This window comes from Vicia villosa, linkage group LG7, assembly GCF_029867415.1.
Source record: "Vicia villosa cultivar HV-30 ecotype Madison, WI linkage group LG7, Vvil1.0, whole genome shotgun sequence".
Taxonomy (NCBI): Eukaryota; Viridiplantae; Streptophyta; class Magnoliopsida; order Fabales; family Fabaceae; genus Vicia; species Vicia villosa.
The window spans coordinates 33,918,137-33,937,456 of NC_081186.1; positions in this window are offsets into that span (position 1 = coordinate 33,918,137).

Genomic DNA, 19,320 nt, shown 5'->3' on the forward strand with positions numbered 1-19,320 from the left:
ATGTATTTTATCACAAATTTCCAATTAATTAATTAATCATTTTTGGTCATTTTTAAATAGTTTTATGTTTTTGAAAATTATGAAACCTTTTTCTAAAATTCATATATAGTTATTATGATTTTATTATGGTCTTATGAGAAATTTATTTAGTGTTTGGATAACACTTAAGTATTTCATCAATAATTTCTTATTTAAGACAATCCTAAAATCTCTTTTTATTTGTTTTAATTAATCTTTTATTTCTTCTATGTTTGGTTCTGACTTTGTGGTTATTTTATGATGTGTTGACTTAACTTCATTAATATCATTGGATCTAGGATTTTGATAGGTTTGAAAGAACCAAATCCATAATATTAGATGAATGATATTAATGATAGTTTAAGTTTTTGTTTACTTGTAGTTATGATGCTTCTCTCCCTCCATCTCTCTTTCTTCTTAATTAGTGGGTGTAGGAAAAAGTTAATAATAATAGTTTAAGTCTTGGATCAATTTTTATTATTACCAAAATTCCACATCACTACCATAATTAATTTCCTTAATAAACCCCATTTTAATCTCATTTTTTACCATTTAAACTCAAATTAATCTCCAAAGGATAAACACCAATTTGCCACTATCCTTACTCCCAACTCTATAAATAGAGGCCTTCTCTCATTCATTTCACAAGCTTTGGAGAGCCAAAATCACTCTTGCAAATTCTATTCTCATCCTTTCCCAAATCACTCAAAGCTCTTCTTCCACAAAAAGTTAGTGAGATTCACATTGAATCTTACTAATCTTTGAGCTAAACCTTCATCCAAACACTTTTTATTCATCCATTCTTGGTAGATCAAGGCTTGTTGGAGATTGTCCTTGAAGAATTTGATTTCAATTGGTAATTCCTTGTTCCACTTCCATTCTTCAAGATATGATACTTTGTGGATCTTGATTGTCACATTTGTAAGGTTCCTATGGTGGTATTTGCTCATTGTTTGATGCTATTTTCGTGCACATTTGTATCCAAGATCACAAGGTGTTTTGTTTTATGTTTAAACAAGTTTTCTCCCTTTTGATGCTTTTTTTCTGAAAAATGCACAGAGGAAATCGATTTCCCTCTGGATGAAATCGATTTCATGCTATTGTTTTGCGCAGTTTTTGAAAATATAGCTGGTGAAATCGATTTGCCTCTGGATGAAATCGATTTCATGCTGACAGAATGCTAGTTTTTGCCTTTTTAAACTTGTTTTTGGTTCTTCCTCTTCTGCTACTTTCTTCTTTTGATGTTTGCTTTGAATTGCAAAGTTAGAGGTCTAATTCGTCTTCAAATTCAATGGACTTAGGGTGTTGATGAAGTTGGATAAACATTCTTTGATTCAAATATATCATAGGATGAATTATTTGATTCATTCTTGGTGCTTTGAGTTAATGACACGTTTAGTGTTTTAATCCACAATATTAAGTGAATGAACTTGAATATGGAAGGATCCTTTAATGTGATTCTGTCTTTTTCTTCTCTTTTATTTTGGTCGATGAAAATATTTGATATCATTGGAATTCTTTTGAGATCTTGACGAAGATTAGGCTGTTACCTCTTTTCTTTTCGTGCGAGATCGCTTTCGGAAAATGATCTACATATTGTTTCTCTCGCATGCATTAGCACTCAAATCGTTATTGACCAGCCTCGTTGTAGGGTAACTTCTATATAAGTTACTTGGCGATTGCTTAACATAGTGCTACATATCTTGTCCCGAATAGGAAAAAGATCAAAAATGGCAGAGATTGTATGACAATTGGTTCAATACTTTTGAAAGCTTATCGTGTAGAGTTTTTTATTCTATCAATCTTCTGATTAGTTTTTATTAACTTTGAACCCAAATTCAATAATCACTCAACATTAATCACTAATTACTAATCATTAATCACTCGCCATTTATCACTAATCACTCATTACCTTGCCATTTATTTTTTATACTTTATGCTTTATCATTTATCATTCATCATCATGTTTATGTTTATGCAATTTTTCCTTTGTCCACTTGGACACATGTTTATGCTTATGCTATTTTTCTTTTGTCCACTTGGACCATACTTTATTTTTATGCTTAAAACACTAATAATCAACTTGAATCCTAAAATACTTAATGTGGATTTGGACTTGGGTTACTTTACCCTAAGCTTGGAAGATGGACCTATGGACTTAGAATTAGTATCTTGACCCTAGCATTTTGGAGTTTCATTTGAGTTCTTGATATTTTGATTGTATTATGCTTGTTTGTCTGGAAGTCCTTGGAGTTTACTCCAAGGCATTGGGTTATTTCTCTTTGTATATGTAGGTGATTCTTTGAAAGTCCTTGATGGTTAATTCCAAGGCATTGTGATAAGGAATTCATCTGAACACAGTTGTTACTCTGTCCAATTTTTGTCTCAAGTTCTCGTAGTGTTATTTCCAAGACTTTGTGCAAGATTGTACATGAAGATATCAAGTTCATCTGGATCCCTGATTGGTATTGTGTTTTCTTGGTGATGGTAGTCCAAAGGATGAGAAATCTATATTGACTTCTTGTTTGGTTAGATTGTTATTCTCCTTAGCTTTTGATTTATGCCTTAGGATAGTCCCTTTATCTCCTTCCCCCTTATTTAATTTTCAAAATCTTCTCCCTTTTTCAAAAATCTTCTTATGCTTGAAAACTCTTTTAAAAACCTTTCTTAAAAAAATATCTTTTGCCCTTGGTGGGTTTTCTTTCAAAGTTTAGACATGACTAATTGTTGTGGTGAGATGTAAAACCCCAAAGTCTTGATATTGATTGATATGATGGAAACTTTTCCACTTGAGAGAGTTAGTGGGATACTTGTTGATTTTATCCAAGTTAGAGCCCTTCTTTCATTTATGATGCAAAGGGTTCATTTGTTCTCATGTTCAAGATGTTTGGCTGCATATTCTCTTCTATGATGATAAAGTGTCTATCCATTTTTAAAATCTTTTCCCTTAAAGTGGAGCTACATTTTCCCTGACTTCTCCATTGCACTAAGGAGGTATGTAGACACAAGATGTAACGTCTTTCCGAGCATAACTTGTAAAATCAAACAAAACCCTTTTCTTTTGCACACAATTCTCTTTTTACATATATTTTAAAAAAGGTTCATGTGAAGTACCACATATATGAGGGGTTCTAACACTTTACCCTTGTATAACCAACACCCATGCCTAGAATCTCTCTTTTTGTTGTTTTTAATTTAAAAACTTCTTTGGGTTTATTTCTCTCTTTTCTCATTTCCTTTGGAAACAATAAAGCACGGTGGCGACTTTCACTGAAATAATGAGTCAAGTCAATCAATGACTTTGATCACAATTTTCCCCGCTACAATATGAATCACATAAACCTAATGTGTTTAGAAGTGCTTCTCAATTCCCTTAAATAACTTTAAAGGTCTTCTAATTCTTAGACCAATGAACTCTAAGAATCTCTCCCTTCATCTATCCTAGTTTCTCTGTATAGAAAATGGTCAAATGACACTCGTAAGAGACTCGTACCAAAAAGATGGTTAAAAAACACCTTTTAAATATTTCAAGCTAAAACACACTCTGTCTCCCTAAAATGCACTAATTTTCCCTAAAATGCATTGTATTTGTGAAAAAAAAATGAAAAACACGATGCATTTCCCAGACACTGCATTTCTCCCAAACATCGTGCATTCTCGCAAACGATTTTATTTTCAAGACAATCTCCACAGAGATTTTAACTCTTAAGTCACTTCAATAAATTATCAACTAATATCAACATTTAGGCTCGAACTTCTAACAAAACCCATAGTTGTCTCCAACTTTTATGAAACTATGTGTAAAAAGTTGAAGTTAACTTTAGTTGAGTCGTGAGTTTTTTTAAGAAAATTTATTTAACCGTAAATTAATCGTGGAATATGTGTATGAAGATCTTGTTTGCCATAGCTTAATCATAAAAAGTGTAAGACCTATTGCAGCATGAAAAATACCTGAGTGCATCGCACGCTCGAAATAAAACAGAGTCAACACCGAACTTTATTTATTCCAGAAGGAAGGGGGAAATATTGATAAAACCCACAAAAAAGGAAAATGGTCATCGCAACAAAAATTGGATTCGGGAGTCGGTTTTGCAAGGGGAAGATATTATCCCCCTCACATCCGTTGTACTCAACGGGACCCATTTAGTTAGTCTTTGATGGTTAATTCCAAGGTATTGTGATAAGGAATTCATCTGAACACAGTTGTTACTCTGTCCAATTTTTGTCTCAAGTTCTCATGGTGTTATTTCCAAGACTTTGTGTAAGATTGTACATGAAGATATCAAGTTCATCTGGATCCCTGATTGATATTGTGTTTTCTTGGTTATGGTAGTCCAAAGGATGAGAAATCTATATTGACTTCTCGTTTGGTTAGATTGTTCTTCTCCTTAGCTTTTAATTTATGCCTTAGGATAGTCCCTTCATCTCCTTCCCCCTTCTTTAATCTTCAAAATATTCTCCCTTTTTCAAAAATCTTCTTATGCTTGCAAACTCTTTTAAAAACCTTTCTTCAAAAAATATCTCTTTCCCTTGGTGGGTTTTGTAACACCCCTTTAATACCCCGAAACAATTAAACAAATATTAATCAGAGTAACATGTAAAGATGTGCCACAATTAATAAATAAAAGAAAACACACGTTCGGCATATGTCATGCATCCAGTGAAAACATCTGAATTATAACTCGTTAGATAAAAATCATGTTTACACAGCGGAATTGAATCATCAAGTCAACATTACATCATTAATGTATCAGACTTCAACACAAAATAAACAAATAGCGTTATAATCGAAAACTCAAAACATCGCAATCCCAGTGTTACGTCTATCAGAGCATGACACCGACACAAAACTAAACCGACTTATGAGCTAATCCTCACCAAGTCGCGCCGATATCCTCAATCTGAAAATGACAACAAGTAAGGGTGAGTCTCATCACAGTTAACCAATGTTATTGTCATAAATAACAATATATCATAGTTGTATCATTCACCCAATTGTTTCATGTTCAGACCCATCATCGTCACACATCCACAAACATTAAGTCATCACATAACATATATAAATCATGTTATAAATTATGCATATGTATGGGACTGACACTATGCATGTGGTACCAACATCATCAATGGGAAAACCCACCGACCGATCTATCATCATCCAGATACGCCCCTGCCAGCACAGATTCCACACAATGGAAATCTTGCCCTTCACTGAATCCTCTCATCATTAGGATACAACCCTCATCAAATGATTATGAGTGCATGTAAACATATACACAACATACTATCCTCATCATCATACTATGAGTAGCATCATCTTATACTCATTCATCATCATTCATCATCATCATCATTAGTAACAAGTATGTTCATATATATATATATATATATATATATATATATATATATATATATATATATATATATATATATATATATATATATATATATATATATATATATATATATATATATATATATATATATATAATTGCATCATTCCATAAAATCATATAACAAGAATTCATACATATTCGTCAGTTCAAAAGTTATACGTCGTCAAACTTTCAAAATCACAAAACAGCAAAATCTGCAGGTCACGCTGTCCATACGCGTACCAACAGGGCCAGAATTTCACAAAAACACACACCATACGCGTACCATACGCGTATGAGCAGATCCATTTTTCCACGCAAAACACATGCATACGCGTATCAGCCAGGCATACGCGTACCAGCCAAGTGCCATACGCGTACCATACGCGTACGAGCAAGAAGTGCACTCTGATGCACATCTGGGGAGCGTACCATACGTGTACCAACCCCCCATACGCGTATCATACGCAGATGGGCAGCAGTTCTCAGAATCTGCAACTTACCCATTCGTCTTCCTTGCGATTTCACCTGTACAACCTGCGATTTGGGTCTCAAAACAAGAATTTTCACATTCTAACAGCACAAAATTCACCCAACATCAACAGTTTAAGATTCTACAATCGATTTTACCCATCAAAACCTAAATCTATTCAGTTGTTAGGGATTAACATGTCCAAATTCCAATCCAAATGATGAACACAAAATGTAAAAATCCAGAATATAGAATCTATTGAATCCAAACAATACTCCTAATCCACACCATTATTCATAACACGATAATAGAGATTAAAAGGAGAGTCCCCCCTTACCTTAGCCAAATTCTTTATCTTTGGTTTCTTCCTCTTTGTTCCTCTTTCACGTTCTTCGTGTTCCAACCTTCACTTTTTCACGTTCTATTCCTTCTTTTCCCAATTCCAATTATTTTATGAAAATAATGATAAAAATTTAGTAAAGAACCTTACTACACTTCACCCCCTCTTTTACTATTTTCTGACATGGCCCAATTGCCATAAACCATTATTTTTCTATTATTTTCATAAAATCCTTTATAATCCTAATTATTAATTCAATATTCAAATTAAATTAAAAATTCAAATTATACGGGTGTTACAACTCTCCCCCACTAAAAGAGTTTTCGTCCTCGAAAACATACCTCAGGTAAAAAGTTCTGGATAAGAGTCCTTCATCTGACTCTCTAGCTCCCAGGTAACATTTCCCTCAGCTGGTCCTCCCCAAGCTACTCTGACTAAAGCTATTTCCTTGCCACGCAATTGCTTCAGTCTTCGGTCTTCTATCCTCACAGGCAAGGTCTCAACCGTTATGTTGTCTTTCACCTGTACATCATCTACTTGGATCACATGGGACGGATTCGAAATGTATTTCCTCTACTGAGACACATGAAATACATCATGCAAGTTCGCAAGCATTAGCGGTAAAGCAATACGATATGCCACTTCCCCCACTCTTTCAGAAATTTGGAATGGTCCAATAAAACGCGGAGTCAACTTCTTTGACTTCAATGCTCGACCAATACCCGTCATAGGCGTAACCCTCATAAACACATGACCTCCCTCTTGAAACTCAAGTGTTCTCCTCCTTTTGTCATGATAACTCTTCTGACGACTCTGAGAAGCTTTCATCTTCTCCTGAATCATCTTAATCTTCTCCATAGTCTGTTGTACAATTTATGGACCAATCATAGCACTCTCACCAGATTCGTACCAACACAACGGCGTCCTACATCTCCTACCATACAAAGCCTCAAACGGAGCCATACCAATACTCGAATGATAACTGTTGTTGTAGGTAAACTCAATCAAAGGCAGATAACTATCCCAAGCACCTCCTTTTTCTAGCACACAAGCACGCAACAAATCCTCCAACGACTGAATCGTCCTCTCAGTCTGTCCATCCGTCTGTGGATGATAAGCAGAACTCAATCTCAGTTTAGTACCCAAAACTTTCTGCAAACCTTCCTAGAACTTAGACGTAAATCTCGGATCTCTGTCTGACACGATACTTGAAGGAATACCATGCAGACTAACTATCTTTTCAATATATAACTGAGCCAGCTTCTCCATCGGATAATCCATTCTTACCGGTATAAAATGTGCAGACTTCATCAACCTGTCTACCACAACCCAGATAGCTTCACAATTCTTGACAGTTCTCGGTAAACCAGAAACAAAATCCATTGATATGCTATCCCACTTCCACTCAAGAATAAACATCGGTTGCATAAACCCAGACGGTTTCTGATGCTCAATTTTTTACTTCTGACACGTCAAACAAGAATACACAAACTCATCAATTTCCTTCTTCATTCCAGGCCACCAAAACAACTTTTTCAAATCATGATACATCTTGGTAGCACCAGGATGAATACTTAATCCACTACGGTGTCCTTCTTCCAGGATACGCTTTCGGAGTTCAGAAATATCAGGAACACAAACTCGGTCACCAAATCTCAGTATACCATTCTCGTCAACTCTGAATTCACCACCCTTGCCTTGGTTAATCAAAGTCAACTTATCGGTCAATTCGACATCCGCTTTCTGACCCTCTCTGATCTCTTCAAGAATACCGTTGGTCAGCTTCAACATACCCAATTTAACACTAGTAGGAGTACCTTCACATACCAAACTCAAGTCTCTGAATTGTTCAATCAAATCCAACTCCTTCACCATTAGCTTAGACATATATAAAGTCTTCCTACTTAATGCATCAACAACAACGTTTGCCTTACCCGAATGGTAATTCAAACCAAAATCATAATCTTTAAGGAATTCTAACCACCTTCTATGCCTCATATTCAGCTCTTTCTGATCAAAGAGATACTTCAGACTCTTATGGTCACTGAACACCTCAAATCTCGAACCATACAAATAATGTCGCCACAACTTCAAAACAAAAACCACAGCTGCCAAATCTAAATCATGAGTCGGATAGTTCCTTTCATGCACTTTGAGTTGTCTTGACGCATACGCGACTACTTGTTGATTCTGCGTCAATACACCACCTAAACCCATCAACGATGCATCACAATAGACCACAAACGATTCTGTTAGATTCCGCAAAATCAAAATAGGAGCACTAGTCATCCTCTTTTTCAGCTCTTGGAATCCTTCTTCACACTTTGCATCCCAAATAAAAGCCTGTCCCTTCCTGGTTAATTTAGTTAACAGCAACGCTAACTTCAAAAATCCTTCAATGAACTTTCGGTAGTAACCTGCAAGACCAAGAAAACTACGGATTTCTGACACCGACTTCGGAGTTTCCCACTGAGATACCGCTCCTATCTTTGTAGGATCAACAACAATACCATTCTTAGAAATCACATGTCCAAGAAAACTGACTTCCTCCAACCAAAATTCACACTTCGACAGTTTGGCGAAAAGTTGCTTCTCTTTTAACAGCTCTAACACAGTTCTGATATGTTCCGCATGTTCTTCCTCATTCTTAGAATATATCAGGATATCATCTATAAACACCACCACGAACTTGTCGAGGTAGGGGTGAAAGATCCTGTTCATATATTCCATAAAGACACTAGATGCGTTAGTAACTCCAAACGGCATTACAGAATACTCGTAATGTCCATACCTTGTTCTAAAAGCAGTCTTCTGAATATCATCATCTTTCACACGAATTTGGTGATACCCAGACCTCAGATCAATTTTACTAAATACACGCGCTCCAACCAGCTGATCCATCAAATCATCAATCCTCGGCAATGGATACCGATTCTTGATAGTAACCTTGTTCAATTGTCTGTAATCCACACACAGTCTCATCGAACCCTCTTTCTTCTTCACTAGCAACACATGCGCATCCCACGGAGAAACACTAGGACGAATGAATTTCTTCTCAAGCAATTCTTCTAACTGCTTCTTCAGTTCAGCCAACTCAGACGACGACATATGATACGGTGCCATCGACACTGGACTAGTTCCCGAAACCAAATCAATAGAAAATTCTACTTCTCTTTCTGGTGGTAATTCATTCACATCCTCCGAAAAACTTCTGGAAACTCACATACCACATGTAGCTCGCTACTCGCCACTTTTTCCTTCACATTCATCAATGCGAAGAACATAAATACCGTTGCACCATCTCCGATAGCTTCATTCACCTGCCTAGCTGTCATTTCCAGATTATCAGAACTAACCTCTTCAGGAAAGATTACCGTCTTCGCAAAACAGTTGATATGAACACGGTTGAATTCTAACCAGTTCATTCCCAGGATTGCATCGAGTTGTTTCAACGGAAGGCACACTAAGTCCATCCCGAATTCTCTACCAAAAATGTCGACCAGACAACTCAAGCATGCAGACGAAGTAGTTATTGAACCCGACGCAGGAGTGTCAATAACCATACTTCCATTTATGTCAGATATCTCTAAATTCAACCTCTCAGCACAATCCAAAGAAATAAAAGAATGAGTTGCTCCAGTATCAATAATCGCAACTAAAGGTGTGCCATGAATGAAACACGTACCTTTAATCAATCTGTCTTCAGGAGTAGTCTCGGACCCTGTCAAAGCAAAAACCTTTCCTCTCGCTTGGTTCTTTTTTTGCTTGGTACAATTCGGACTAATGTGACCCTCTTCACCACAGTTGTAACAAGTCACAACCTTCTTCTTGCAATCAGCAGCAATATGGCCCACTTGGTCACACTTGTAACACTTCTTCTGATCAAGCTTACACTCGTTCCTACGATGTCCCATCTCACCACACTTATAACATCTGATACGAGCACTGGAATCTCCCCCACTAGGTTTCTTCCAATCAACAGACTTACCTCTATCATATGGCTTACCTCTATCCATATGTTTCTTCCCCTTTCTGTCAACCAACTCGCGAGAGTGAGATGACTTCTGCTTGATGTTATCCTCTTCAAAAATCCTGCTACAGTCCACTAAGTCAACAAACCTCCGAATCCTCTGGTACCTAATGCCTTGCTTGATTTCATCACGAAGGCCATTCTCAAATTTAACACATTTTGAGAACTCACTAGCTTCATCATTATTGTAGTTCACATAGTACTTTGCCAGCTCCACAAACTTTGTAGCATACTCTGGTATCGTCATACTACCTTGGACCAGTTCTAGAAATTCAATCTCTTTTCTGCCCCTAACATCCTCAGTAAAATACCTTCTCAGGAATTCCCTTTTGAATATAGCCCAAGTAATTTCTATACCATCAGCATCTAGTTCGGCTCTGGTTGCCAACCACCAGTCATCAGCTTCTTCAGACAGCATATGTGTACCATACCTCACCTTGAGATTCTCAGCACAATCGATGACTCTGAAAATCCTTTCGATCTCCTTCAGCCATTTCTGAGCACCTTTAGGATCATGCGTGCCCATGAACAACGGAGGATTGTTCCTCTGAAAATTCCCCAATTGCCTTTCAGCACCAATCCCTGCTCCTACATCATTTCCTCCAAGCACACCAGCAATCATGCCCAGAGCCTCAGCGATAGCATCATCGTTTCTTCCTCCTCTTCCAGCCATTGTTCCGTTTAGTCACAAACAATCCAGTCAGAACAAAAGTATCGACAAATAACTCGTATTAGTCGAATACACGGAAAGACTGACACTAAGACTCTGGTCACAACGACCGACTATGCTCTGATACCACTATTGTAACACCCCTCTAATACCCCGCGGAAATTAAACAAATATTAATCAGAGTAACATGTAAAGAGGTGCCACAATTAATAAATAAAAGAAAACACACGTTCGGCATATGTCATGCATCCACTGAAAACATCTGAATTATAAATCATTAGATAAAAATCATGTTTACACAGCGGAATTGAATCATCAAGTCAACATTACATCATTAATGTATCAGAATTCAACACAAAATAAACAAATAGCGTTATAATCCAAAACTCAAAACATCGTGTTCCCAGTGTTACATCAATCAGAGCATGACACCGACACAAAACTAAACCGACTTATGAGCTAATCCTCACCAAGTCGCGCCGCTATCCTCAATCTGAAAATGACAACAAGTAAGGGTGAGTCTCATCACAGTTAACCAATGTTATTGCATCATAAATAACAATATATCATAGTTGTATCATTCACCCAATTGTTTCATGTTCAGACCCATCATCGTCACACATCCACAAACATCAAGTCATCACATAACATATATAAATCATAGTATAAATTATGCATATGTATGGGACTGACACTATGCATGTGGTACCAACATCATCAATGGGAAAACCCACCGACCGATCTATCATCATCCAGATACGGCCCTGCCAACACAGATTTCACACAATGGGAATCTTGCCCTTCATTGAATCCTCTCATCATTAGGATACAACCCTCATCAAATGATTATGAATGCATGCAAACATATACACAACATACTATCCTCATTATCATACTATGAGTAGCATCATCTTATACTCATTCATCATCATTCATCATCATCATCATTATTAAAAAGTATGTTCATATATATATATATATATATATATATATATATATATATATATATATATATATATATATAATTGCATCATTCCATAAAATCATATAACAAAAATTCATACAGATTCGTCAGTTCAAAAGTTATACGTCGTCAAACTTTCAAAATCACAAAACAGCAAAATCTGCAGGTCACGCTGACAATACGCGTACCAACAGGGCCAGAATTTCACAAAAACACACACCATACGTGTACCATACGCGTATGAGCAGATCCATTTTTCCACACAAAACACATGCATACGTGTACCAGCCAGGCATACGCGTACCAGCCAAGTGCCATACGCGTACCATACGCGTACGAGCAGGAAGTGCACTCTGATGCACATCTGGGGAGCGTACCATACGCGTATCAACCCCCCCCATACGCGTACCATACACGTATCATACGCAGATGGGCAGCAGTTCTCAGAATCTGCAACTTACCCATTCGTCTTCCTCGCGATTTCTCCCGTACAACCTGTGATTTGGGTCTCAAAACCAGAATTTTCACATTCTAACAGCACAAAATTCACCCAACATCAACAATTTAAGATTCTACAATCGATTTTACCCATTAAAACCTAAATCTATTCAGTTATTAGGGATTAACATGTCCAAATTCCAATCCAAATGATGAACACAAAATGTAAAAATCCAGAATATAGAATCTATTGAATCCAAACAATACTCCTAATCCACACCATTATTCATAACACGATAATAGAGATTAAAAGGAGAGTTCCCCCCTACCTTAGCCAAATTCTTTAACTTTGGTCTCTTCCTCTTTGTTCCTCTTTCACGTTCTTCGTGTTCCAACCTTCACTTTTTCACGTTCTATTCCTTCTTTTCCCAATTCCAAGTATTTTAAGAAAATAATGATAAAAATTTAGTAAAGAGCCTTACCACACTTCACCCCCTCTTTTACTATTTTCTCACATGGCCCAATTGCCAGAAACCATTATTTTTCTATTATTTTCACAAAATCCTTTATAATCCTAATTATTAATTTAATATTCAAATTAAATTAAAAATTAAAATTATACGGGTGTTACAGGTTTTTTCTTTCAAAGTTTAGACATGACTAATTATTGTGGTGAGATGTAAAACCCCAAAGTCTTGATATTGATTGATATGATGGAAACTTTTCCACTTGAGAGAGTTAGTGGCATACTTATTGATTTTATCCATGTTTGAGCCCTTATTTCCTTTATGATGCAAAAGGTTCATTTGTTCTCATGTTCAAGATGATTGGCTGAGTATTCTCTTCTATGATGATAAAGTGTCTATCCACTTTTAAAACCTTTTACCTTAAAGTGGAGTTACATTTTCTCTGACTTCTCCATTGTACTAAGGAGGTATGTAGGCACAAGACTTAACGTCTTTCCGAGCATAACTTTTAAAATCAAACAAAACCCTTTTCTTTTGCACACAATTCACTTTTTACACAGATTTTCAAAAAGGTTCATGTGAAGTACCACATATATGAGGGGTGCTAACATTATACCCTTGTATAACCAACACCCATACCTAGAATCTCTCTTTTTGTTGTTTTTAATTTAAAAACTTCTTTGGGTTTATTTCTTTCTTTTCCCATTTCCTTTTGGAAACAATAAAGCGCGGTGACGACTTTCACTGAAATAATGAGTCAAGTCAATCAATGAATTTGATCACAATTTCCCCGCTACAATATGAATCACACAAACCTAATGTGTTTAGAAGTGCTTCTCAATTCCCTTAAATAACTTTAAAGGTCTTCTAATTCTTAGACCAATGAACTCTAAGAATCTCTCCCTTCATCTATCCTAGTTTCTCTGTATAGAAAATGGTCAAATGACACTCGTAAGAGACTCGTACCAAAAAGATGGTTAAAAAACACCTTTTAAATATTTCAAGCTAAAACACACTGTGTCTCCCTAAAATGCACTAATTTTCCCTAAAATGCATTGTATTTGTGAAGAAAAAAAATGAAAAACACAATGCATTTCCCAGACACTGCATTTCTCCCAAGCATCGTGCATTCTCGCAAACGATTTTATTTTCAAGACAATCTCCACAAAGATTTTAACTCTTAAGTCACTTTAATAAATCATCAACTAATATCAACATTTAGGCTCGAACTTCTAACAAAACCCATAGTTGTCTCCAACTTTTATGAAACTATGTGTAAGAAGTTGAAGTTAACTTTAGTTGAGTCGTGAGTTTTTTAAGAAAATCTATTTAACCGTAAATTAATCGTGGAATATGTGTATGAAGATCTTGTTTTCCATAGCTTAATCATAAAAAGTGTAAGACCTATTGCGGCGTGAAAAATACCTGAGTGCATCGCACGCTCGAAATAAAACAGAGTCATCACCGAACTTTATTTATTCTAGAAGGAAGGGGGAAATATTGATAAAACCACAAAAAAGGAAAATGGTCATCGCAACAAAAATTGGATTCGGGAGTCGGTTATGCAAGGGGAAGATATTATCACCCTCACATCCGTTGTACTCAACGGGGCCCATTTAGTTAGTCTTTGAAAGAATGCTATCTTATGTTTACTTGCGATCTTCTGATTATTATGCGAAAAGAAAAAAAAGTTTTTTTGGGTTTTTTATTATTGTGCTCGTCAATATTTCAAAATCATGTGCCTACGCATTCCTATGTGCAATGGAAAAATTAGAGTTTCGTAGTTCGGGATAAAAAACTACGAATGTGTTGATTAATTTTAATTGAGAAAATGAGTTTAGTCGTGTTTGGGCGGAAAAAGACTCAATGGTTGAGAAAGGCTCGCACTTAGGCGAAAAAATATGAAAATTTCTTTATAGACCTCCCAAACTTCTAGCCCACCTCTGGTGAAAAACCCAAACTACCCCTGACTTCGGAAATGCATCTCCAAAATGCAAGAAAAAGGTGTTTTCGGAGATGCATCTCCGAAAGCGCCCTTTTTTTTTAAAGAAAATTATCTTATTTCGGAAGTTCATTTCCGAAAACAGCATTTCGGAAGTTCATTTCCTAAATACTGGGCATTTTGCAGATTAAGCAAAACAGCCCCCCTCCCCCATTCATTTACCCTAATCTTCTTCCAAACTCATCCTCTTTCAAAATTTCTGCAACAAGCAAGTGTGAAGTCAAATAGATTGCCAAAGTCTTCTTCCAATCTCAACCTAAATAATCTCAAACACTAATTGGTAAGTTTATCATTTTATTTCAATTTTTAGATCCATTATTCATTATTCTATTAGGGTGTTTAGAAATTGAAAAAATCACATTAAGATAGGTTGGTACTGATATTAGGTTGTTTAGTAGGCATAAAAGTAGTTTTGATTTAGGATTTTGGGGTCTGCCATTGGAGGTTGCAGAGAACTTCTGCGCAGGGGTGTTTCGGAAGTTCATTTCCGAAAACACCTCCATTCCCAGTTTCGGAAATGAACTTCCGAAGTGTATCAGAATTTCAATTTTTTTTTCTGTTGTCTCGCATATTAATCGATTTCAATTGTTTTCAGGAACATGTCAGGCAACCAACCAGCACGCATCAGACAGGGTAGAGAGACCCAGATTGCGTCGGCTAGACGCGAGCGGGCGGCGGCGCAGCTAGCGTCGACACAGGGACGGGGGCAGGGCCGGGGACGACGTGTGCGAGTTCCCGTGGAGATGGACCAGGGTTCCTCTACATCTGGATCGAGGAGTCGGCTGGCTCGGGTATCTTCTTCCCGCCAGCGAGAGGAGGAGGAGGAGGAGGAGGTGGCAGTGCCATACCACGAGGCGGAGGGGGTACCGGATGTTGACCCTCCACTCGGGGAGGAGGATGAGCAGGAGGACAGCTACCCGGGAGGGCCCATTGACACTTCAGTGCTGATATCCTACCGCGATCACGTCGCTCGGCGGATCTGGGAGGGAGAGGTATTTTTTATAATTTGCCCGACTACATTATTTAACCGTTTATAATTTAGACGTTTATTCAATATTTTATTAACCGTCTATTTAACATACTTTTTATTTGATTTTTGTAACAGGAGAGAAAGCCGTTGAAAATGGTGAACCATGCCCGAAAGATTTTCAGTCTATTTAAACCGACTGCCGAGTGGTTTAACGACGCTGTGAGAGGTTCAGGGCTCAGTGGGCTCTGCATGACGGGGTACACCACCATCAGCCACGGCATGCAGGGGGCTTTTGTGGAGCGGTGGCACAAGGAGACGTCTTCTTTCCACTTGCCGGTTGGGGAGATGACGATCACCTTGCATGATGTGCAGTGTCTTCTCCACCTGCCGATCAGGGGACCACTGTTGACCCACTCCCGGATCCAGAGGGTCGAAGCCACTGAGTGGATGGCGCTTTATTTGGGTATGGAGCCCAAAGTTGCTGACTTTGAGTGCGCCACGACATCTGGGCCTCATATCCGGTTCACCATACTGAGCCGCTATTTCGAGCACCACCTGGACGCGGCGGCCGATGCCGAGGAGGCGGGTGACGAGCTATTTACACAGTATGGTAGGCGCTACAGTCTTTGTGGACAAGAGTGCAAGGTACGTCGACGTGACCTACCTCCGCTACTTCATGGACCTGACTACCGTTCACCAGTGAAACTGGGGGGCAGCTACTCTGGCATATCTATACCAGAAGCTGAATGAGGCTTCCAACTGGAGGACGAGGCAGTTGACCGGATCCTGCATACTACTTACGGTACGTTATTTATTTATGTTTCGTATTTACTTATGTTTCGTATTTATTTATGTTTCGTATTTACTTACGGTACATTACATTATCGTGTTTGTGTTTCAGAGCTGGATCATCTCCTACTTCTCCCGCATCCACGGCTTCCACATCGATCCTGCGTACGTTGACGCCATGCCCAGGGCCGCCAGATACATTCTCCAGAGGGGGAACAATGCGGTGGGACCATACCATGGGTACTTGGACCGCATGATGCACGATGACGTCACCTGGAGGCCGTTTAGCGACTACACTCAGATTGTCCCCTTTGACGGCATATCTCTATATTCTGGCTGGTTGGCATGCGGGACTACCATCATTGTCCAGTATCTCCCTGAGCGGTGCATGCGGCAGTTCGGATTTGTGCAGATGATACCCAGGTCATCCTTTGAGGCTGCTCCTGACACAGTGACCAGAGTGCAGCTCACTGCCATGTTTGAGGATTGGGAGCATCATGTGGTACCGGAGGAGTATCGTCGCATGCGGGTCACCCATGATTGGCACAGTGTGGAGGGGTATGTCACATGGTTCTATCGGGTGTCACATCCTCTGCTGACACCCGACGCTCCCGGCGCTCCTAGGCCAGCACACGAGGAGATCCTAGAGAACCAGCAGGCCGAGGATGACCACGCCATTGATCTCCTGCCGATCTGTCAGCGGATAGAGATGCTTGGGCGGGACGCGTTGGATCGAGGTGTCGTTCATCAGGGCGGTCCAGAGGCAGTCGCCGTGATGGAGATGATCGTCACTGATGCGGGCCGTGCAGCGTCATACAGGCGGCAGAGGAGGGCCCAGGGTGAGAGGGTTAGGCATACCCAGTAGTGGTCGGGTTTATTTTTTTTTGTTTTCGGATTGTATCTTTCGTACACTATTATTATTTGGATTTGGATCGGATCGGTTTGTATATATCACTATTCTTATCATATTAGTATATTAGTATTTTCTGTTTATATATCGCTTATTTTATTTGCCGTCTTTCTTTAATTAAAAATATGAGGCTGTTTCCAAAATCATAAAAAAAAACACAGTTTCTGCATAATTCGGAAGTTCATTTCCGAAACCCCCCAAAATCTGAAAAAAGGTGTTTTCGGAAGTTCATCTCTGAAAACACCCCCCATTTGGTGTTTTCGGAGATGAACTTCCGAAGTCTGAGAAAATTTAAAAAAAAAAATACTTCGGAAGTTCATTTCCGAAGCAGGGGTAAACTGAGGTTTTTGCTGGGGGTGACCCCCATAGGGAGGTGGGTAAAGAAAAAACCAAAAATATTTGTTATGAAAGACTCGCGCTTGAGCGAAGAAATTATTTGAAAAAGGACTCGTATTTGGGCGAAGAAAGTTGTTTGATGAGTTGGATTGTTTTTAGGCGAATGATGAATGTTTGGTCAAATCAAGGCGTACACCAAGGGTCCGATTATTCGAGCTTTCAAAAAGATGTACATCGAGTTGTCCTCTTTCATCCACATTTTATTACAAATTTGTATTTGCAAAATATGAGTTACTGTTTGAACAAAGTGATCTTACGTTTGTTTACTGGAATTTCAAATAGATGTGCGTCCATCCAATTGTCCCTTTGTCCCGAACCCACCCTTACAATTGAACAAGGATGCATTCTTTACATATTGTTTACTTTCACGTGCTTTAAGTGTGTTCTTGAACTTGTTGTTGTTAGGTTTTATTTTATAAATGGTTTGGTGTCTGTTATATTCTCTTTATACTATTTACTCTAGTTTAGTGGTTAACTTTTTTTTTAATTGTCTTAAACACTACTCAATTTTAAATTATTAACTTTCTCAAATATTTATATTAACTTTTTTGTTCGACAATAAGAGTAGTATTTTCTTTGGGATAAATTATTTTTAAAAATAATTAACATATATATTTCTATTTAAATAAGAACTAAAACTGCATGCAAAAGTAATTTTATAAGAATTAAAAGTTAATTTTTTTATAAGGGATAAAAACTAAAATTGAGATATTTATAAGAATCAACAGTATATTTAACCCAAAAATAAAGTATACACTAACTAATTAATAGTATAAAATATAAAATATGAGAAACCTATACCTAACACTTTTAATAAAGTATACACTAACTAATTAATAGTATAAAATATAAAATATGAGAAACCTATACCTAACACTTTTATTTTTAAAATATTGACGTCTTATAATAAATATAAAATTTTTGATTGATCAGATGTGTAATATTCTATACACTACTTTTAAGCCAAGCATTATTTGGTTAGTACGTGATTTGGAGTAAGTTTTCGCAAAAGGAATCCTTTTCACTAACATTAAAATTAACAAAGAAAACATGCTTTGAAACTTGTCAACTAGTTAAATATGATAAAACAGCACTAAACAACAAAACTTGCCGCTTTTTTTATAAACCAAACCCAATATAGAAAGAAAGATGGTTGATTAGTCTTCAGCAGCACTACAGGCATTACTTTCCATTAATTAATTACAACCAATTAGCCAAAGCATGCTGCTTGACTTCTAAGTAGAGAGACAGACAAGAGATTGTACGGTAGTAATTTGATGTTCTGTTCTGACTAGGTTAAAAAGTGTCTCAACAAGAAATAGGTTAAGAAAAACAAAGTGGATTAATGAAAGGAAAAGTAAGAAAAAAAGTTAATAATAATAATAGATTATTCACAGCCTATTAATTTATTTTTTTAATTAATTAATTTTCTCTCTTATTAGAAAATATAATATGAATTAATTAGTTAAGATAAAATCT